This window comes from Megalobrama amblycephala, linkage group LG16 (genome assembly GCF_018812025.1).
Source record: "Megalobrama amblycephala isolate DHTTF-2021 linkage group LG16, ASM1881202v1, whole genome shotgun sequence".
Lineage (NCBI taxonomy): Eukaryota > Metazoa > Chordata > Actinopteri > Cypriniformes > Xenocyprididae > Megalobrama > Megalobrama amblycephala.
Window position 1 is genome coordinate 36727675 of NC_063059.1, and position 22728 is coordinate 36750402.

At 39.1% G+C, this 22728-nt stretch overlaps 1 long non-coding RNA gene across 2 annotated transcripts; it reads right to left on the reverse strand.

Annotated features, from left to right (window-relative positions):
* Nucleotides 1–223: 223 nt before the first annotated feature.
* LOC125248441 lies at nt 224–21917 on the reverse strand. 2 transcript variants are annotated; one of them, XR_007180310.1, is made up of 6 exons: nt 21890–21917; nt 20856–21031; nt 17484–17654; nt 12790–12953; nt 1039–1217; nt 224–757 (listed from the first exon to the last, which is right to left on the reverse strand). It is a non-coding gene; the product is annotated as an uncharacterized LOC125248441 (long non-coding RNA). The 2 variants fall into 2 exon arrangements; XR_007180309.1 differs by lacking the exon at nt 21890–21917 and adding an exon at nt 21379–21757.
* Nucleotides 21918–22728: the final 811 nt, after the last annotated feature.

The window sequence follows — 22728 nt, forward strand, 5'->3', positions numbered from 1 at the left end:
ATTATTAATACCCTTTATCTGAATAATTCTGGTTCAGATTTTAACAGAAGGCATTTCTTCTCATTTTAATATAAAGTCTGGAACTGAAAGTGACTCTCATCACTGCTTTCTGTTGTTGACTTCAGAAATACTTTCCATCAAGAGGAATATGATTCAACATTGCAATTAGTAATTAACTGTTCAGAGGCAGGAGAAAAAAAAAACAAGAAACTAGTAAAACAACTTAAGATTTATATGGAATCTTTAATAGATCATCATGTACAAGAGTGGGTAATTTTATTTTATTTTTTAATTTTTTTTACAGACATACATGTTCAGTGAAATGATTTGCATAATATGTTGCTTTTTGCTGGTAGACACATTTATAGCATCTCTCTCTTCTTAGTCAGACTCTTGATTTTCTCAAAGGAAAACTCTTCTTAAAATTACTCAAGGTGAAAAAATGTCATCTTATTTACAGTATGTCTATGGCTTGTTGATGAAAATAGGACTGATTCAGTTTTGTCACTTTGCATTACTTGTTTGCAGTGTAAATTAAGTGTTACACCATCTACATTGTAATCAATGTCAAGCGAGAACTGAAAATTGCTGTTTTCATCACTCATTTTCATGAGCATTACTATAAAATGAGAAACTGAAGTCACACACTCATGTCAGTGTGATCGCTGTGTGTCTCTGTGTCTTCAGTCTCTGTAGCTCCTTATTCACCATCAACTGATCCTGAGGAAACTGGACTGACGTCTAAATACTGAGAGTCCTACAATAAAACACACAGACAGTCACATATGAGTATGAGACATTACTGCTGTCACATCACATCAGGAGATCATTTCAGAGCAAACACAGCCAGAGATATTATATATTCATATTAGTCAGAGATATGAATGAAAAACTGATTAATAACAGTAAATAATAAACAACTCTCTATTTATCACTTACACACAGAGACATGATGAAAATATTCACACACATTTGAGGCCTGTTACTGAACTTGGGTCAATTTAAATGCTTGCTATAATGAAGAAAAAAAATACTCACAATAGTATAGTTCCTTCAGTTTATTATTTGGATCATCCTTCAGATCAGAGAGCAACTTCACTCCTGATTGTCCTAGATTATTCCTAGACAGATCCAGATATCCCAGATGTGAGGGGTTTGATCTCAGAGCTGAAGTCAGAGCAGCACAACCTTCATCTGTGACTCCACAATCCATCAACCTGTAGAGAACAATGACACAGATTGAATTGTAGTTTAAGTGTCTGTAGTTTGTGATTCACTCAGATCAGGAGAGGAGATATAATGACAAGCATTTCCACATACTGCTGCTGATAGAATGAGATTCATGCATGTTGATGCTCAATGGTACTGTTTGAAACTGTCATGTGCTTCAGGACTGAACAGACACACAGAGTTGAATGTGAGATATTGTTTCATAGTGATATAAGGATGGATCTGACTGGAGAAACAGTCACTTACTCCTCTAATACACTCCTACAGGAGGACATTTGCTTCACAGACCCACGTGTTCCCATTGGTGATAATTTATTATGAACTCATGTGATCAAACATATAGTGTCATGTTTGGTCTCATCTTGCAGCTTATAAACTGAATAGAAATGTAATTAACTCAATAGAGATTTTCAAAGTGTTAATATGAGAACTACAGCCTACACAAGAAGTGAGATCATGTTAATGAGTTTCTTTTCCTCCGGATCATCACCCATTTACCTCCAGTTTTATGGTCTTTGGAGTTTGTATTCCACTTTAATCTTCAAACAATAAAATGTTAAAAATTAACAACAACTTTAATGGAATCAGATTAAGCCGAGGTTCCCAATTCCAGTCCTCACGCCTCCCTGCTCTGTACATTTTGTATGTCTCTTATCTGACACACTCAGTTGAGGGGTGGGTTACATTAAATGCGCTGCGAAGTGGACTTAACAGGGTATTTCGCCATCTTAAAATATCAATCTGAAGCAGATGTGTTTGTATGCAGCTGATCACAGGTGTAAACAAGTACGTTATACGCGACAGTTACAAGTCAACTATCATGATTACGGGTTAAATAAGATATTATTTAATATAACCAAATCACATTTATTTACATATTAAACATTACAACATACATTTATCATTCAGTTTAGGGCTTTTCAATTTGATTGATTAGATAAAGTGAAATTTAGAATTAATTAATATTTACACAGACGTATTATACACATGAGTATTAAATTAAAGTAGGATCATTTATGATATATATATTTACATAAGTTTATTATGGCATCAAACCTTAAACTCCTTTAATATGCATGACTTTAGTCTGTGTTTGATGACATTGCAGGATGTTCTGAATTAACATACTTAATGTTACTCAGAGAACAAACTACAGGTTTAATTCATTTGAAATTCTTATGCTAAATGTTACACTCTCAGATATAAGTAAAAAGTCGCTACTATCTCTTGCTTTGGCTACCGTTTATAGACCTCCAGGGCCTTATGCTGATTTCCTAAAAGAGTTTGCAGACTTTCTCTCAGACCTATTGGTCAACGTTGATAAAGCGCTGATTGTTGGAGATTTTAACATTCATGTAGACAATACAAATGATACGTTAGGGGCTGCGTTTACAGATTTACTAAACTCATTTGGGGTCGAACAAAACGTCACTGGACCCACTCACCGTCTTAATCATACTCTAGATTTAATTATATCACATGGAATAAATCCTACTGATATTGAAATTCTACCGCAAAGTGATGACGTCTCTGATCACTACCTTGTAACATGCGTACTGCATATTGATGATATTTGTCAAATTGCGCCACGATATCGACTAGGCAGAACAATTCTCCCGACAACTATAGATAAATTCACAAATAATCTGCCTGATCTGTCTCAGCTGCTCATCGTACCCAAACACGCAAATGATCTTGACGGAAATTACTAGCAGTATGTGCACCATTTTTACTAGTACATTAGATACTGTTGCACCGATGAGATTAAAAAAGGTTAGAGAGAAAAATACTGTTCCATGGTACAACAGTATTACTCGTGCTATGAAAAGAGAAACTCGTAATCTAGAACGCAAATGGAGACAAACTCGTTTAGAGGTCTTCAGAATCGCATGGAAAGACAGTTCGTCCCGCTATAGAAAGACTCTAAAAGCAGCCAGGGCTGAGCATCTTCGCAAATTTATAGAGAATAACCAAAACAATCCACGGTTCTTATTTAGTACAGTAGCTAGATTAACAAATAAACAGATATCACCAGAACAAAATGTTTCATTACAGTTTAGTAGTGATGACTTTATGAATTTCTTTAATGAAAAAATCGAAAGTATCAGAAATAATTGTAAATGTACAACCTTTGACAGAGTTTTATGATTCAGCTTTAATTATCGCCCCTCAAGAACAGTTGCAGTGCTTTACAACTATAGGACAGGAAGAGCTACATAAACTTATCACTGCGTCTAAACCAACAACATGTTTATTAGATCCAATACCCACTAAACTACTGAAAGAGCTGTTACCTGTAGCAGAAGAACCTCTTCTCAATATTATCAACTCGTCTTTATCTCTAGGTCACGTCCCACGACCGTTCAAGCTAGCAGTTATTAAGCCTCTCATTAAGAAACCACAATTAGATCCAAACGTATTAGCAAATTACAGACCCATTTCAAATCTTCCATTTATGTCTAAAATACTAGAAAAAGTGGTGTCGGTCCAATTGTGCTCCTTCTTGCAAAAAAACTCTATCTATGAAAAATTCCAGTCAGGATTCAGGTCTCATCATAGCACAGAAACTGCGCTCGTTAAAATTACAAACGTCTTGCTTCTAGCTTCTGACCAAGGCTGTGTCTCAATACTAGTGTTACTTGATCTCAGTGCTGCGTTTGACACTATAGATCATATAATACTCTTAGATCGACTACAATATTACACTGGTATTCAGGGACAGGCATTATGGTGGTTTAAGTCGTACCTATCAGACCGTCACAATTTTGTTTATATAAACGGGGAAAAATCTAAGATCACGATAGTAAACTATGGAGTGCCGCAAGGATCGGTGTTAGGCCCTCTGCTATTTTCAATATACATGCTGCCACTCGGCAATATTATAAGAAAACATGGAATTAGTTTTCACTGCTACGCCGATGATACTCAGTTATATATCTCATCACGACCAGATGAAATCTCTAAATTATCCAAACTGACAGAGTGTGTTAAAGAAGTAAAACATTGGATGACTAGTAATTTTCTTCTATTAAATTCAGATAAGACTGAAGTATTACTTATTGGACCAAAAACCTGTACACAGAATCTCTCAGACTACAATCTGCATTTAGAAGGATGTACTGTTACTCCATCCTTGACAGTTAAAGACCTGGGTGTTATATTAGACAGCAACTTGTCCTTTGAAAATCATATTTCATATGTTACAAAAACAGCCTTCTTCCACCTCAGAAACATTGCTAAGATACGGAATATGTTATCTATTTCTGATGCAGAAAAGTTAGTTCATGCTTTCATGACATCTCAACTAGATTACTGTAATGCATTATTAGCTGGTTGTCCTGCTTCATCAATAAACAAGCTACAATTAGTACAAAATGCAGCTGCTAGAGTTCTTACCAGGTCAAGAAAATATGATCATATAACACCAATCTTATCTCTACACTGGTTACCTATTAAGTTCCGTATCGATTATAAAGTATTGCTAATGACCTATAAGGCTCTAAATGGTTTAGCTCCTGTGTTCTTAACCGATCTTCTATCGCCCTACAATCCTTCACGCTCTCTAAGGTCACAAAACTCTGGACTTCTGGTTGTACCTAGGATAGCTAAGTCCACTAAAGGAGGGAGAGCGTTTTCACATTTGGCTCCTAAACTCTGGAATAGCCTTCCTGATAATGTTAGGAGCTCAGCCTCGCTCACCCAGTTTAAATCTAGATTAAAGACGCATCTCTTTAGCCAAGCATTCACATAATGCATCTCATACCAGATCAACTGCACATGACTATCTTTGCTTAAAGTTATGAACAGCAGCTACGCTAATTATTCTCCTTTTGCTTTTCTGTTTTACCTCGGGACACCCGCCCTGAGGTGACTAGAGAGGACTTCAGCTTCAGTTTGGATCCAGCCTCTTAAGAAGACCTCAGACGACCATCACCTGTGAAGAGACGGCGCCAGCTCCTGCGAGGACTTCAGAAGACGCAATCATCTGGATCAACATTCACATTGCACAATCTCTATATCCTAATTTATTGTTAATGTAATTCATTTTCCAGGAGCTCTTTGCTTCTACCTTCAGTTAAACTGCTAACAGTGATTGTAATTAATTACCTAAAGTATATTATTTGCTAACTACATTCTTTAAATTGTAATGTTGACATCCATTTTCTGTAAAGCTGCTTTGAAATGATATGTATCGTGAAAAGTGCTATACAAATAAATTTGAATTGAATTGAATTGAATTGAACATATTTTGTTAAGTGAAGTGAGCTTCAACAGATATCCTGTGCTCAGGGACGTGCACAGACATTTTGGGGGGCAGGGGCTCAAGTGGAAAAAAGGGCACTTCTCATAATTATTTATTTAAAAATTGAATAAACCCTTAAATATATTAAGACAACTCTGACTTCCTTACCAATTTATTTTAATTCCCTTACACTCACACAATTGTTTTATACTCCACAGATTTCTACAAAATAATCAGTTCACACAGAGACCATGGTCTTCTTTAGTATTCACGAGGTTTATCACAAGAGCAGGCAACAGCAACTATTTTCAAGTAGCTATATATTTAGAATAAATGACTGCACCAAGGAGAGGGACATAGTTTCACAAATAATTTGTTTATTTTGAACAAATCAATAAATCGTTTTAATTCTTTTGGTGTTATTGTAATACTTCTTTCATGTAGGGGACAATTTTAAGATTTTGGTTAATTTTTGCTGCCATGTCTTTTACTCTAATGGAAAGAAAACTTAACCCTAAACCCTAACTTAACCTGGTTGCACATGCCACATTTAGATGTACTACCATCCGTCTGTTTGCATCTGTAGATTTATTCTAAATTAACCAAAACAAGCTAATCTGTATATTTAAACACATCAAGAGTTTTTTCACATCAAGAGTTTTTTCCCCCTGAAATGTTATAAATACAATATATACAGTATTATAATAAATGCCTGCAGAGGGCACCAAAAGCCTGCTGATTTTTGTAGTTACACAGCACAGCACGATCAAATCCACGATCAAAGCCAACAACCATAATTAAAAATACATTATTAGTTAAATAATAATATTCGGCCACCTTTTTTTGATAGAAATGCCACTGTAATTTCTTTAACAAGAATATGTGGACATCAAACATGCAAAGACAGAGCGAGGGTTTAAAGTTTTATATGTATTATCATGTGTAAGCGTAGATTTAAGAATAGCATTATGTAATGCTGTATTATGATTTTTAGATAGTTTTAATAAATCGTGCATCCTTTTCTTTAGAAAACTGTCTAGCGGATCATGCATGCGCATCCATGGAAAGCTCCTCTTCTGGTATTGACAGCCCTACAGATATTTTTACCATGGTTCAAAACGCAATGCAAAGCACATTAAAATAATTAAAATTATAATATGATATAAATTGCATTAGTGTCAAATCAGGCAGATATGTTGATGGTGGTCAAACTATTAACGCGGCGTTAAACGTTTAAGTAATCTCAACCTTAAATAGCCAAATTCACGTTTGTGAACATATAGGCTACCTGAAAGAAATGCACGGGATGGATCCATCTATCCATCTTTTTTGCTTCTCATCGCCAGACAGCAGTTGTATTTTCCCGGGAATAGTTGTCACAAGTTTTCAGCCAGCAAGCAAACATGAGGTGGGGCGGGGTGCGTGCGCGTTCGGGAATGAACGTCTCAGGTTACGTATGTAACCATGGTTCCCTGAGAACAGGGAATGAGACTCTGCGCTGACTGCGCTAGGGGAACGTCCTCCGTGACCCGTGCTCGAAATGCCAAAAATCACCATCACTATTGGCTGGCGACAGCCTATCACATCAAACGGCGCGAACCGTGACGTATAAAGGGAGCGCCTGGGGAAACAGCCGACATCTTCTTGTCTTTGAGCGACTGTAGCAGGCATCCCGCAGCATGGCATGAAAGCGCAGAGTCTTGTTCCCTGTTCTCAGGGAACCATGGTTACATACGTAACCTGAGACGTTCCCTTTCGAAAGGGAACTTCTACTCTGCGCTGACTGCGCTAGGGGAACGATATACCCATGCCGCCATGCTAGAGGAGAATGCCAGTCCAAATGTCTGGACACACATCCGGCAGTTCCAGGGAAAAACCGGGGGCAGAACTCCAAGGCTGTCAGTGACAGCATTCCCTACGGCCAACAGCCCAAGTTGAACCTAAAAGAGGCCTTCCGAAAAAAGCCTACCAAGGCTGCTCGAGCATCTGGAACCAACATCCCGAGAGGGGGTGGTCCCTTTAAGGGAATGTGGCCAAGGAACCAAAGGAACCTCGGCCAGTCACTCGGGGGAAAATCCATCCCGCTGCCACCAAGGAGGCCTAGCCAGATCCAGCGAAGCTAAATCTGGCCTAGCCAACCTTGTCTGATATACAGAATCTCCAAGCGCAAACTCCAAAGATGAGAGCAGGAAAGAGCGACTGCGAAAGGCAGTAAGCAACTGAAACCCACACGCAGAGATGGGCATCCTGGAGAGCGGAACTCAGCTAAACGCTATGGACCCTCGTATGAGGGGAGTACAACCACTCATCCAAGGATCTACTCAGCCGTTAACAAGGTGCTGAGGAGGCTGTGCACTAAAGACCCCTGACCCAGGGGAGCACAAACCAGCCTGGGGGCCGGTCTAATGGTAGACTTCATAGAAGTCTACAACCAAACCAGCTTAGGGAGCTAAGCACAATTACGCAGTTAACCCCGAAGGGAAGTACAAAGCTCAACCTAACAGACAGACCGTAAAGCGGGCACATAGTCATGGAGGCCGGGAAAAGGGCCTGCAACATAACCAGAGTTCACCAGAGAACTGAATGCAGACGGCGGTAGCCCAGGATGGCCTGTAGGGCCACACCCTATTGCATCAAGGTGGAGCAAACACCAAGACATAACAGCTGCAAGTGCCCACGAGACAGCCCGTCCAACACAAACCAACGAGCAGTGCACTCGGTGAAGTACCTTTCTACTCTTTAAGCAAGAGGAGTACAGCATACGCCATCATGCGCTAAGGAAAGGCTCCATGGGCCTATAATCCCATCCGGCACGTGGCATCAGCTCATGGCAGTGGTATCACTAAAGGGAATAAATGCACAAAATACTCAGTAAAAAATATTGCACAAAAAGCACAAAATCAGCACAAAATCTTTTACTCTCAGTGAGAGGAGTACCAAGCTAAACTCTGACATGCTAGCAAAGGAAGGCCTGAAAGTGGCCTGTAACCTTAAAGCGCGCGGCGATAGCTAGTGCATTTACCCAATCATGGAATGATGCCCGTACATGACCAGTGTAGCTGGGCCAACAGGAAGCTATAAGAGAGGCCTGGAGAGGCCTGCTACTTAAAGAACCATGTGGCACTAGCCCGTGGTCATGACAGGGCCCTAGCTACAAGGAAGGGCCAGTATAACCTAAAATGACAAATTTAAGGGAACTAGCTACACAACCTGAGCCTAGGCATACACATTCCAGCAGGCAATGTTAATCATGCTAAACAGCGTGAGCGTAACGAGCATCGTAAACCAGCAGCGCTGTATCCAAACAAGCTGCATACAGAGAGGCTAAAAACAAATAGCCAACAATCAAACAGCAATGAAGCCCAGATGCTGTGGTGCAAACGACCGGGAGAAGTCGGGTAAACAAAATTCCCAACACTCATCCTGAGCGTGCGATCCAACAGGTGATGCACTCAGTGAAACACAAACCCAAACCGGGGAGTACAACAACAACACCGTATTCATATATAGAGGCCGGATAAAGCCTGCTATCATAGAGAACAGGTGTAACCTGTGGCAGCACAAGCACGCTCACATAACACGTCTGCATAAACATATGAAGGGGAAATATGGGCAAAAAACGGCCAGCAACTTCCTCAGAAGAAGGCCAGAACTAGGAACTATACAACCACAGGGGGATAGTCATGACAGGGGGATGTAAACAAACATACACCTTACCTAGTTCTAGCCTAGCCGCTAGCTAAGGACTGTATGTAGACCACGCTACACTCGGGCTACAAGTTCCAAAACACACGGAGAAAGCAGCGCAAGTGACAGCATTAGGTGGCCGAAAAACCGGCCAACACATAACTGACAATAGCGAAAGCTAGTTCTAGCTATACACAGTATCAGCCGAGAAACTACACCAACGCTAAATAACAAAGCGGCCATAAAGGGCCTGCCTGTAACAGTCAGCCTAACATACAGTAATTTGCCCAAATAACCCCTTAAAAACATGAACAGATGACAACTATATGCACGGGAAGCTATACAGGAAAAGCAAGGTCTATATTGAGAATGAAAAATGGACCTGGCTTACCTCCTGCGGCTCGTAGAACGCAGATTCCTCCCCGATTCGTCACACGGAGGGGAAAATCCAAAGTCCCATAAGCCCAAAAGCACTTTCACTATCAAGCCAGACGGTGGGCCGTCAGGAATATATTCATCATAGGCCCACAACATCAGCCCGACTGTAAAGCCCGCAGCATATAGATGTCACAAATGCTACCAGGAGGTGAAGGAAGAGCGAGGGCGAGAAAAAGCCCTCGCGAGAGCGGAGATCGATTACCGGCGCTGCTGGCGCCGCTCCTCGAACACCTCCCTCAGATCTTGCTTCTTCCTTCTAGCATCTCGCCGTCTCTGCGACTTACTCCGAGGAGGAGGAGGCGCACAAGCAGCGACACTTTCCCTCCGGGCTTGCCTCTGAGCCTCGGCTCGAGACAGGCCCGGGATCTCCCGGCTGTCTGGGCCCAGAGCTGGATCTGAGCTGGATGCAAGATCTAAACGCCACGGAGCGCGTCTCCTTATCAAGATCTGTAAGCAGATCAGCCTGGTACGCCAGAAGCACCGTCATAGTGTGCAACGCCGCACCAGCCTGACCTGCAGCGGCGTAAGCCCTGCCATTCAAACGTGACGTCACCTTCAACGCTTTGGATGGCAGGGCCCTCGCCGGAGTTGCCGGGCCATGGGTAGAGAGAAAACGATCGTCTAACCTGCTGCGAGCGGGTTCCCTCCTCAGCGCTCCCAGGGCAGCTGCAGTCTGCTCGAGGCGCGTTCCATAACCTCCAGCAACTCCGAAAAACGCCACGCAGGAGGCCGAGCGGGAGCCGCGGGCTTGCCCGCTTCTCCCACCTCGGCCATCTTCTGCTCTCCGGGGCTTTGGACCAAGAGAGCACTCACTCCTGGGTCCGAGGATGTTAAAGATAAAACATCGTAGTCATCCGCCAGAAGCGCGTCCTCGTCAGTCGCTTCAGCTTGAGAAAGATTGACACCCCTCTCAAATTCTTCAGCGAGTTCCACCTGCGAGCCCCATGATTTCAATCACCGCTGAGCCTCAGCACGAGCGGGGCCGGAACCACCAGGCAGCGGTGGTAGCACCTCTCCCCTCGAGAAGAGGGCCAAACGAGAACGGAGCGTTTTCATAGGAAAATGCTCACAGTTAGCACAGGCAGCACCCTCGAGTACTGACCGTGCGTGCTCCTCGCCCAGACAGAAAACGCACAAGTTGTGTGTGTCCTCCGGTGTCAGAAACCTGGGACAAGGATCAGCACACTTCCTGAACGATTTAGCAGAATATTTTCTTTTGGCAGAGTGAAAAAGGCACGAGCAAAAGCAGTCGCGAAAAGACAAATGGATGTCGGCTGTTTCCCCAGGCGCTCCCTTTATACGTCACGGTTCGCGCTGTTTGACATGATAGGCTGTTGCCGGCCAATAGGATTGGAGTGTGGTGATTTTTGGCATTTCGAGCACGGGTCACAGAGGACGTTCCCCTAGCGCAGTCAGCGCAGAGTAGAAGTTCCCTTTCGAAAGGGAATGGCGTGTCGTGGAGGGAGGGCAGCTGAACTCGACAAAGCCGACTTGATATATAGTATTTTTTAAAATTATTATTCTGCAAATATATTTGTTTAACAGGGAAGCTGTGCGTAAACAGGATATATATTTATTAATTTAAAAACAACAACAACAACAAAAAAACAAACAAACAAAAAAAAACACCCCAGAAAAAAGGGCACATTCTCTCAAGGAGGAAAAAGGGCAGGTGCTCAAGCCCCCTTTTATGTCTATGTGTGCACGTGCCTGCCTGTGCTCAGGCAGTAGGAGCAGTGAACACTGTGTAGGGACTCTGTCAATCGGGACACACCAGAGTTCATGGAGCTCTCTTCAAATGAGCTGATGATCTGATTCAGGTATACATACAAACTGTGCAGAGCAGGGAGGTGTGATGATTAGAGTCCCTAAATTAATTATACTGAAGTCAGATAAATAATTATGTACATCATTATAAAGCTGCTTTTTGTTCAGATTATTGGTTCAAAATGGCGTTAACCTCCAGTTATTTGTATGTATTTCACTGTTACCCGCATTAAAATTCATGCCATATGGAGAGAACATAATGAGCTCATGGGATTTCCAAACAAGTGAAAATAAGATGAAAATAGATTCTTACACAGACAGAGGCAAATGAGTTTAATCAAACTACCAGATTCATCGGAAGTGCCAGTAAATGTTTGGTGGGTCAAAAACAGGAGTAGTAGGTCATGTGATGTGATGAAGATGAATGAAATAAACTTCATCTTCAGTCATCAGAGTCATTTGTGCTGCGACACAATTATTCTTGTAACAAAAATATCTGACCATCCCATTCCTTCTCCCACAACACATGATACAGTGCATGTGTTGTTTTAAAGACATATAATTATTTACTTTTTGCAGAACCTCTCACCCCCATTAGATGAATGGATGAGGTTTTAAAAATACTCACTGCAATATTTGATCGTACTTGATCATTTTCGTTTTGTGTTACGTGTGCACTACATCTAGCACTACATATCTCTAAATGGCTAAAGTAGTTCTAGCAGGTCTTGACCGCATTACAGTTCCATATCACTTCACAGGATTTCAAAGGTCCTTACAGCCTTCAACTGCAAAAGAAACAAAATCCACAATGACACTGACAAACCAAATAAATATAGCAAACAATAGGATGAAAATGACAAATTATTGTCATGGTGTGGCAAGCAGGATGAGTGGAGTGAGTGATAATGAGTGTCACCTGTGTGCACACTGGTCTTGTATCTCACGGAAGCATAAAAAAAAAAAAAAAAGTTGAATGTTGATTGTTCGCCGGTTCCTGCCTCCTTCTTCCCTTACCAACATACCTTGCTACATTGGTGCCGAAACCCGAGAGTAAGGAGGGACATGCGTAATGTGTAACAGCCACTCAACGAAACACCACCTCAGGTGTGCATTATTTTCTAATATTTCAATGGCCCGTCATCAATTATTCCTTACTTATCTAAGAACACAACTACACTGTTCTCATAGTTCTGACTGTTGAGCTCGAGTCCATTTAAAGTCAAGAGACTGAAATGTTGATTGTGTGAAAATGTGTATTTCAGTGTGACTCTCAGTCCTGCAGTATCATGTGACTGAGGAGCAGCTCATGTGTTCAATCATTTACAGCTCAGTCAGCTGAACTCACAGCAGCAGAAAGAGGCTGAACACTTCAAATATACTTTACATTGTGATTCATGTGTGAGACTCAAATATGATCTTACCACAGTTTCTCCAGTTTACAGTGAGGATCCTGTAGTACATCAGACAGCAGATTCACTGATTTTCCTATTTTATTCCCAGATAAATCCAGTAATCTCAGGTGTGAGGGGTTTGATCTGAAGTCAGAGCAGCACAACCTTCATCTGTGACTCCACAATCACTCAACCTGTAGAGAACAATGATACACTCTTTAAGCCCCGGGTATACTTCACTTTCCTCGCCCGGACGCGTCACGTGCGCAGTCACGTCCGCGCGACTTTCAAAGTATACTACACCACGGATGCGCGCGGATGACTGCGTTCGTCACATGCGCAGTACAGCTTTTTTCTATGCTTTACCTGATATCGGAGAGCAGCACTGAGTCGTGTCATCAACGTGACATTCACTGGGCATGATCGGAGAAGGAAAGAAGTGCATCCATTCCCATATTTTACTTATCCCCTCCATGAATTTGCCGCCCTAAATAAGTCTTTGTACTCTTTAAACATGAATTGTACAAATGTGGTTACTTTCTAATCTCTTTGCACAAATGCTGGTCAAGTTCGCTGTCCATTGTCGTGTTTTTCTCTTTTTTCAAGCGTGTTTTTAAACCGGTCTTTTCACACTCTTCATCGACGGCTGAACACTGTGCTCAATACTGTGCGTATTGCCACCTAGTGGACTCTTCTATACTGCTTGCGCATGCGCTGTTGCACGCGGACTGTCCGCGCGGTCTCGAAATTTGGCCTGCACGCGGCCAGGGTGTACGGCCAGCTGCGAGCCCTCCGCATGACGAAAATTACGTCATGCAGACGGTGCACGAACGCGGATGGCCGAAGTATACCCGGGGCTTTACTCTCTCAGTTCAGATCAGATCAGTTTAGCAGTGAATCCATTATTAAAGAGAAAATACAAACTTAAAGGTGCTAAAGAGGATCTTTTCGTCGACTGAGAAACCAAAGACCGTTAGTGAGTTTTTGAAATGAGCGCATGTGTAAGAACAACCCCCCTCCTTCACAGCTCATTTCGAGGGAACGCCTCACCACACTCGTGCGCGAGTATTGGAACACGAGTGTTTACCACCGGCATTCGCTGTGTCGTGATAGTGGATTCATTTTGGATGTTTTTAAGGCCCTACCTCGTGCACAGATTATGTATATTAATATTATTCCTTTCAGTCAGAGGTGGGTAATCCAGGGGTCAGAAAGTAAAAGTCCTGCCATATTTTTATTCCACCACTGAAGCATTAATGAGATAAATAAGTGTTTAATTGAGTGATGATTGATCATTATTGAAGACACCTGATGATAACAAGCAGAATCACCAAAGTAGAAAATCACAATTTTTAAGTTACCATCGTCGAGGTCAGGGTTTGTTTTAGTTGAGCTCTTGACCCTTGACTTTATAATATTAAATTTTGTTTGGGCAGTTTTAACTGCATTAAAACCAACCAGACAAGCAAAGTTTAAAGATGATCAGGTGGTGTTGACTATGTTATCACATGATCATTATTTGATCTGAATCACTGAACTCATTTAGAGCCCAATCTCTGAGTTAGATTTACATTATTGATTACAGCAGCACTGTGATTCTACAGAAGATCAGCTTTATCAATAAAATATGAAGGATTTCTTAAAAGTTGTTCTGGGGCCATTTTTGCTTTAGAACAACTTTTGATAAAACCTTTGGATTGTTGTGAAAAACTGGATCTTGTGCTGTAGAATCACAGTGCTGCTGGAATCAATAATGTAAATCTAACTCAGAGATTGGGCTCTAAATGAATTCAGTGATTCAGATCAAATAATGATTATGTTAAAACATCACCAACACCACCTGATCATCTTTTAACTTTGCTTGTTTGGTTGGTTTTAATGCAGCTAAAACTATCCAAACAAAATCTTATATTAAAATATCAAGGGTCAAGAGCTCAACTAAAACAAACCCTGACCTCGATGATGGTAACTTAAAAATAGTGATTTTCTCCTTTGGTGATTTTGCTTGTTATCATCAGGTGTCTTCAATAATGCTCAATCATCACTCAATTAATAACTTATTTATCTCATTAATGCTTCAGTGGGTGGAATAAAAATATGGCAGGACTTTTACTTTCTGACCCCTGGACTTTACACCTCTGCTTTCAGTGCACCTAATAAATAGTCTTTTATCAGTTAGTAAAGACAGTTTCAAGTAATATTGCAAAAATGTATAAAACAAAACATCCTCTTTAGCACCTTTAAAACACAAATTAATGTTTGAGTGATCATTAGACTGAGATCTAAACGTCACTGAGCACAAAACATGATCATAAAACATCTCAGTCTCAGTCAAAAAAAGACAAATAATACTTCTTTATCACACCATGTCTGTATTTTATGCACAATGTCTGTCTTGCAAAATATTTTTCATTAATCTCACTATTCACTACATAGCTGAGTTTTACTCTATGTTATTTCGATCTACACTAATGTATATGAAGTATTGGAGCGTGTGTGTGTGATTTTATATATTAAAAACAATATTTTAGCAACTTTCAATCCAGAAAGATGAGCATGATGAACAGTAAGAATGAATCCAGCATGTTCTTCATTTCTCAGTTGTGTTGAGCTCGAGTCTGTTTAAAGTCAAGAGACTGAAATGTTGATTGTGTGAAAGTGTGTTTTTCTATGGTGGGGCATTGCTGCCAGATACATAATATTTTCCCACTCAATTATGTCGTAATAACGAGACATTATGTCGTTAAAACGACATCTTTTTCTCATTAAAACTACATATTTTGTATGTGTCATGTATGAAATATAGTACCTTTATCTGATCTATAATAGAGTTAAGATTTATATAGCCTAGTTCAGTTTATCAATTAAATAGGCTATTTATTTCACATTTATTTGTAGGCCATATAGCGCTTTTCACAATAGGCTACATAGCCTATAATTTCAAAGCAGCTTCACAGGAACTGCATGTCAACATTACAATTTGGGGTAATCTGTTATCAAAGGTGACTCTGTGCAAGTTATGTAATTTCAGAAATGTAGGCTACACATGCAGTTAACTAACAATGTATTAAATATAAACAATGTATTAGGCCTAAGGTAGAAACAACAAGCTAATTTAAGTATGTTACAAAAAGATTATGATGTCTAGAAAAATGTGTAGGCTATAGTAGCCTAAACACTATACTAATGGCATACTATACAAAAAATGGTTTGTGCAGAATTTTATCTTTTAATATCACTATAAGCTACATTAAGCGACGTTAATGGTTTTCTATGAGAGGAAAACACTTAATGTGTAGCCTAATTAAACAAATTGCATTCATATTCTGGGCTCATCTGCTTTGCACATAATATGGTTTATTTGTATGATGTTAACTTAGTTTAGTCTGTTAATATCACTGTCTTAGTAAGGCCTACTTTAAGCCATGTTAAGTGTTTTTCACATTGAGCGTTTTAGAATGTCCCGATTTGGATTTATGAGTTTATTTGTATATATATATATATATATATATATATATATATATATATATATATATATATATATATATTTTTTACATCTAATATTTTAAAGACTATTATTATTTTTTTTAACTCTGCATTTGTGCAGTAAAATTAACTTGAATTAATATTATAACAAATTTTAGCAATTTTAGGCTATAGCAATTAAGTATGAGACTACCGCTCTACCGCTGTGTTGTTATTCCAAAACATGTTTTTGTGCATGTGAAGGATGCTGTATTACATGGATACTGGGACACGAGTAAAGTACAAAGCATTTTTAACATAATAAATAATAGTTTAGCGTCCAAGTGCGAAAACAGAAATATTTGGATTTGTGACAAATGAGAGAGGAGCCAAAGTTTCAGTTTCAGCTTCACTTTAAATAAATTAGTTTAGGCTTTAAAATAAATATTGTTTCTAATGAATATTTATATTTTTCGTTCTTGTTTTGTATTGAATATCTAACATTTTAAGGATTTGCTGTGGAAATAGCCTAAAAAACAGGTTTACAGCCTTTTTTTTTTTTTTTTTTTTAATTTAGCTACACTATTTTTGATAAAATATGACTGATACACCAATGGGATATAACCATTTTTTTTTTTCTCCTCTCAAAAGTCTGACCCGATGCGACATAAGTGCAACTTATTTTCCAGAAAATAAGGAATGATAAAATTGTGCTTCATTATTAGAAACAGCATATTTACAAATGGGGATATACACCAATAAAACAAGAATATGGTGTTCATTACTCTACGGCATCGAAAGGTATTTTACACCTTTGCTTCTGCTTTTTCGAGTGCGGAAGTGTGATAAAGGCACTGATTTAGGCTATATAAATTCTCTAATATAGATCAGGTAAACGTACACATCATGTAGGCTACAAAATATGTCATTTTAATGAGAAAAAGATGTCGTTTTAATGACATAACATCTCGCTATTACAAGAAAAGATGACGTTTTAACAACATAACATCTACATTTTACAAGAAAAGATAAGTTATTACGACATAATTAAGAGGAAAAATATTATGCATGTGGCAGCAATGAGCCACCGTACATTATAGTGTGACTCTCAGCCCTGCAGTATCATGTGACTGAGGAGCAGCTCATGTGTTCAATCATTTACAGCTCAATCAGCTGAACTCACAGCAGCAGAAAGAGGCTGAACACTTCAAATACACTTTACATTGTGATTCATGTGTGAGAGTCAAATATGATCTTACCACAGTGTTTCCAGTTTACAGTGAGGATCCTGTAGTACATCAGAGAGAAGAGACACTGATTTTTCTATTTTATTCAGATCCAGATTCAGTACTCTCAGGTGTGAGGGGTTTGATCTCAGAGCTGAAACCAGAGCAGCACAACCTTCATCTGTGACGCCACAATCACACAACCTGTAGAGAACAAAAGTCCTTCTTAGAAAAACTGGCTTTTCACACTTTATTTCAACTTTTTATTAAATATTTTGTATGCATTTTGTGAAGTAGTGCCTGTTGTGTAAAACTAATGTTTTACACGCAATCCATGTTTCAGTTGTTTCATTTGCCATGACGCAGTGAAACATACCAAATTGTACAGATCATTTTTGTCTAAGTGGTCATCCACTTGAACTATTTAGTTCCAGCCTATAATTCAATAAATCAGATTCGGAAAGATCTTTATTGGGTTACATTTTACAATAAGTTTCATTAGTTAACATTTGTTAACATGAACTAATAATGAACTGCACTTCTACAGCATTTATTAATCTTAGTTAATGTTAATTACAACATTTACTAATACATTATTAAAATCTTGTTAACATTAGTTAATGCACTGTGAACATGAACAAACAATGAACAACTGTATTTTCATTAACAAAGATTAGTAAATACAGTAATAAATGTATCGCTCATGGTTAGTTCAATGCATTAACTAATGTTTAACTAATGAACCTTATTGTAAAGTGTTACCCTTTATTGCCGAGTATGGTTACACATAGAGATAATGTGTTTTGGTGACAGGAGCTTCCAGAGAAGAAGAAAGTGCAGACATAGCGCAGACATTAGGCAATAAAAAATAACACAATAATAATAAAATGAATTGCTAATGCAAGTACAGTATTACAAATACAGAAAAAAATATATATATAAAAGATTTATGAACATAGATATATTATTTACAGGTGTACAGTTTAAGATGTTATTTAGAGATGTACAGTTCTGAGATGTTATGTACAAATGTACAGTTATTTGAAGTTGTCATTGTTCTGATTGAATATGACCTGAGGAAAAAAACCTGTTCTTGTGCCTGGCTGTTCAGGGGCTCGGTGCAGAAAGCAACAGTTCAAAGAGAAAGTGGACTGATTGTGATGAGTCGAAAGCAATTTTCCAAGCCCTTTTTCTCAGTCTGGAGCTAAGATCTTGGAGATTGGGCAGCAGATAAAACTAATGAATGGTTGCTTTACTGTTATGTAACCTCTCAATCCAGCCTCTTATAGCTGTTAGTTTACAGATCAAGATGAAATTGGAGGTTGAAGGTCTCATCCAGGTCTTTAGAAGCTGTTTTTTAGTGATCTTACATTAAGGTGATTGTCATCCTTCTGTCAAAATGTTTACTAGTCTTCCTTGAGCAGCCACAGCACTTTATATTGCACTTTACATTTGCATGGTAGTGGTCTCACTGTGCTTAGTATGAAATCATCCTGTGGACATTGTGATCACATCCAGCACATGAGCAATATCCAAAACCGACTGACCAGGTTTAGCCATATTAACAATACCTCCTTATTTGCAGGGGACAGCTCCTTCTATCTGGTCATTTTCACTAAAAGCCACAAAATAACATCTAAAGCCCTATTCAGACAGTAATCTTTCTTACGTGAAGGTCTGTAAAAATAATTTTGCATAGCAACTTAGTAATAAAACTCATGCATTCAGGTGTCAATTTATTCACTGTGGAGCAGGCAGATTTGTAATCCTACAAACCCAGGAATGCACTGCTCATGTATGTTTATCTGCTGTAAATAAAATGTCATATGCTTGGAATAATAAGAATAAATTCATATTTAATTGAATAATAGGAAAATAATATCCTAATTATTATGCTTATTTAAATCTCCTGCTTAAAAATAGGTGGACAGTCTTTTTGTTTTGTATTTAATGTCAAAATGATGGATGTCATTTTAAAAATGTTAAAATTAGCAGAAATAAGAGCGTATTATTTACATGAGGTAAACATAAAGTTGCTAAGTTAACTGTATATTTTTAATGTATATAACTGCTGTCATAATAAAAGCAGAAATATTGTTCTTGTTCTTGTAAATATTTTCCAGCATTTCAGTAATAAAAGTGTAGGCTAGATCTTTAAAATGCATCCAAATTACAGCAAGCACAGCAGATACTGTATGATATAGCACACAGGACATTGGTGTTTGTCAAAAAACAAAAACAACAACAACAACAAACACTATAGGTAATTCGGCTGGAAGAAATTTCTGGTGGGAGAAAAACACTGACATTCTTATAGCCTATTTACAGGATAAAGAAATGACAGTAAGAGGTGATTGTGTCCAGAGTGAATGTGTGTGTTCTTACAGAACATTTCATTTGCCTGTTTGTTAACAGTGAGTTTGTGTTTTTCTTTACTATCTTTATTACTATCTTAATTTGTAATGTAGAGATTTACACAATATTCAAAATGTGCTTGACAAATGTATTAGACCTCTGCCACCCAATGTAAGGTTTCTGCCACAGCTGTCCTAAACTATCAGTATTGGTGATTACTAAAATTATTTTTCATGTTTCTAATGGTTAATCCACCAGTATGTGTCTTTAGTCACAGCAGTATTTCTAATGCTACAATATAATTTATCATCCATGATAAAAATTTGCCTAGTAAAATAGGCAATAACATTTTTAGTTTTTAAACAAGTTTTTGAAAGATTCCTAAAATATTTGTGTTCTCTCTTTATTATGACAGATAGTCTAATAAATTAAGCACTGTATGTTTTCATAGCATTCAATTGGCACATTTGTTTAAAGTACATTGGGCAGGATGTGCAATAATGTGTTTTGTCAAAAAAAAAATTAAAATAAATAAAATTAGGATTATCAAATCAATATCAATTATCAAAATAATCGTTAGTTGCAGCCCCATTACTGTGTGTGTTATTGTTTGTTCAAGAGTGACAGAGAACTGGATTCTGGTGCACCATCCATGCGTGTGTGACAGGACATTCACAGACAGTGCATTCTCTTTTGGTGCATTTATGTGGTTTAAAAGCATTTGCATGAATAAGAGCGTGATCATAAATTGTAATGCTAGCCAAAGAATGACAGAAAAAAACGGATGCTGCATTAATTGCCTTAATATTTTTAATGCATTAAACTGGGAAAAAATGCGTTAATGTGTTTACAGCACTTTAAAAAAAGTTTTACAGCTTTTTATTAATAGGACAAAACTGAAGTTTATCTTTTTCAACCTGTTTTCGTAAATTCATTCAAAGTGATAACCATTTTAAAAGCTGATTTTCTAAATTGTAGTTCTAAAATTTACATCAAAGTATTTAGTCTTACAGAAGACAAAGTGCAACTATGAGAGAGAGATGATCTTACCTCAGTGTGTCCAGTTTACATTGAGGATGCTCCAGTACAGTAGAGAGAAGCTTTACACCTGAATATCTTATTTTTTTTTACAAGACAGATCCAGTTCTCTCAGGTTTGAGGGGTTTGATCTCAGAACTGAAGTCAGAGCAGCACAATCTTTGTCTGTGACACCACAATCACTCAAACTGTAGAGAGATGAAAACATTATGAACTGGGAAAAAAACACAATAAAAATTAAAGATGAATTAGACCAGTGGTTCCCAAACCTGTCCTGGATGACCCCCAGCCCTGCACATTTTGTATGTCTGTCATGATCATGAGTTGGAGTGCCCTGTTTAGCCACCAGAGGGCACTCCAACATGGACTTTTGTCACTGTCTGAACTGCATTTCCCATAATATTTGTTATGTGCACTTTTGTTACCTCTGGTTTTTTTGTTTGTGGACTGTTATATGGATTTTGACCCTTGCCTGTTCTCTGGATCTCGACTTTGGATTACCCTTTAATAAAATATGCTGCACTTGGATCCTTACCATCTTGTTTCTGTGTGCACCCGTGACAGATGCCAGGACTCCAGACCCTCGGGAACCTGCCTGGTCAGTTCCTCCAGTGCCGCCCTGGCAATCAGCCAGGACTCCAGACCCTCTGTAACCCGCCTGGTCAGTTCCGCCAGCACCGCCCTGGTATCGGTCGGGACCCCGGACTTGGCCCGCCAACCCTCCCCCTGGTCCTACTCCAGTCCACCTCCCTCCTGAGAGTTGTGTTTTTTTGTTTTTGTGTCATGGAGCGTCTGGTAGCCACTCCGTAAGGAGGGGGTACTGTCATGATCATGAGTTGGAGTGCCCTGTTTAGCCACCAGAGGGCACTCCAACATGGACTTTTGTCACTGTCTGAACTGCATTTCCCATAATATTTGTTACGTGCACTTTTGTTACCTCTGGTTTTTTGTTTGTGGACTGTTATATGGATTTTGACCCTTGCCTGTTCTCTGGATCTCGACTTTGGATTACCCTTTAATAAAATACGCTGCACTTGGATCCTTACCATCTTGTTTCTGTGTGCACCCGTGACAATGTCTCCCTCATCTATCACACCCATTTCAACTCATGTGCTCATTAGTAGAAACAGCAAGACCTGAAATGGGTGTGTCAGAAATAGGGAGACATACAAAATGTGCAGGGCTGGGGTTCCTCCAGGACAGGTTTGGGAACCACTGAATTAGGCTATTAGATTATTATACACATTACTATTTCATATTTATAGATTTTGCCCTTGCACTGTACATTACAATCTTTGACTCTTTCCTAATAAATGGCTCTATATTAGGGGCCCTATTTCAACAATCTAAGTGCATGGTCTAAAACGCAAATGCACTTAGGACATGTCTGAATTGATAGTTTAAGGATAGGAAAAATGGTCTGCTCGCCTGGTGCATGGTCTAAAAGGGTTGTCCCTATTCTCTTAATGAGTAATAGGTGTGTTTTGGGAGTAACATGCAATAAACTAATCAGTCTCATCTCCCATTCCCTTTAAAAGCCAGTTGTGCTCGCGCCATGGCAAATTCGCTATTTACAAGGCGGGATTTGCAAGCAGAAAAACTGAACGCATCTCTAGCGAAGAGGTTAAAGCGTGTAAGCAGACCATCTACGGGTCAAGCCGGATTCCACCAAAGGAATTTTTTATCTTTATGCACACAATAGTAATCTTTTACATTGTGATCCTTTCATTTTTAATATTTGGCATGTTTGTGTGCTGCTGCGCGTCCCTGTGTGTGTAATAAGCAAAGTGTATGTGCGCCTATAGGTGCATATTAATAACGTGGTCCTTAAATAACAAAAAAAAAAAAAAAAAAAAAGACTTTAGACCAGCTTTCAGTTGGTCAA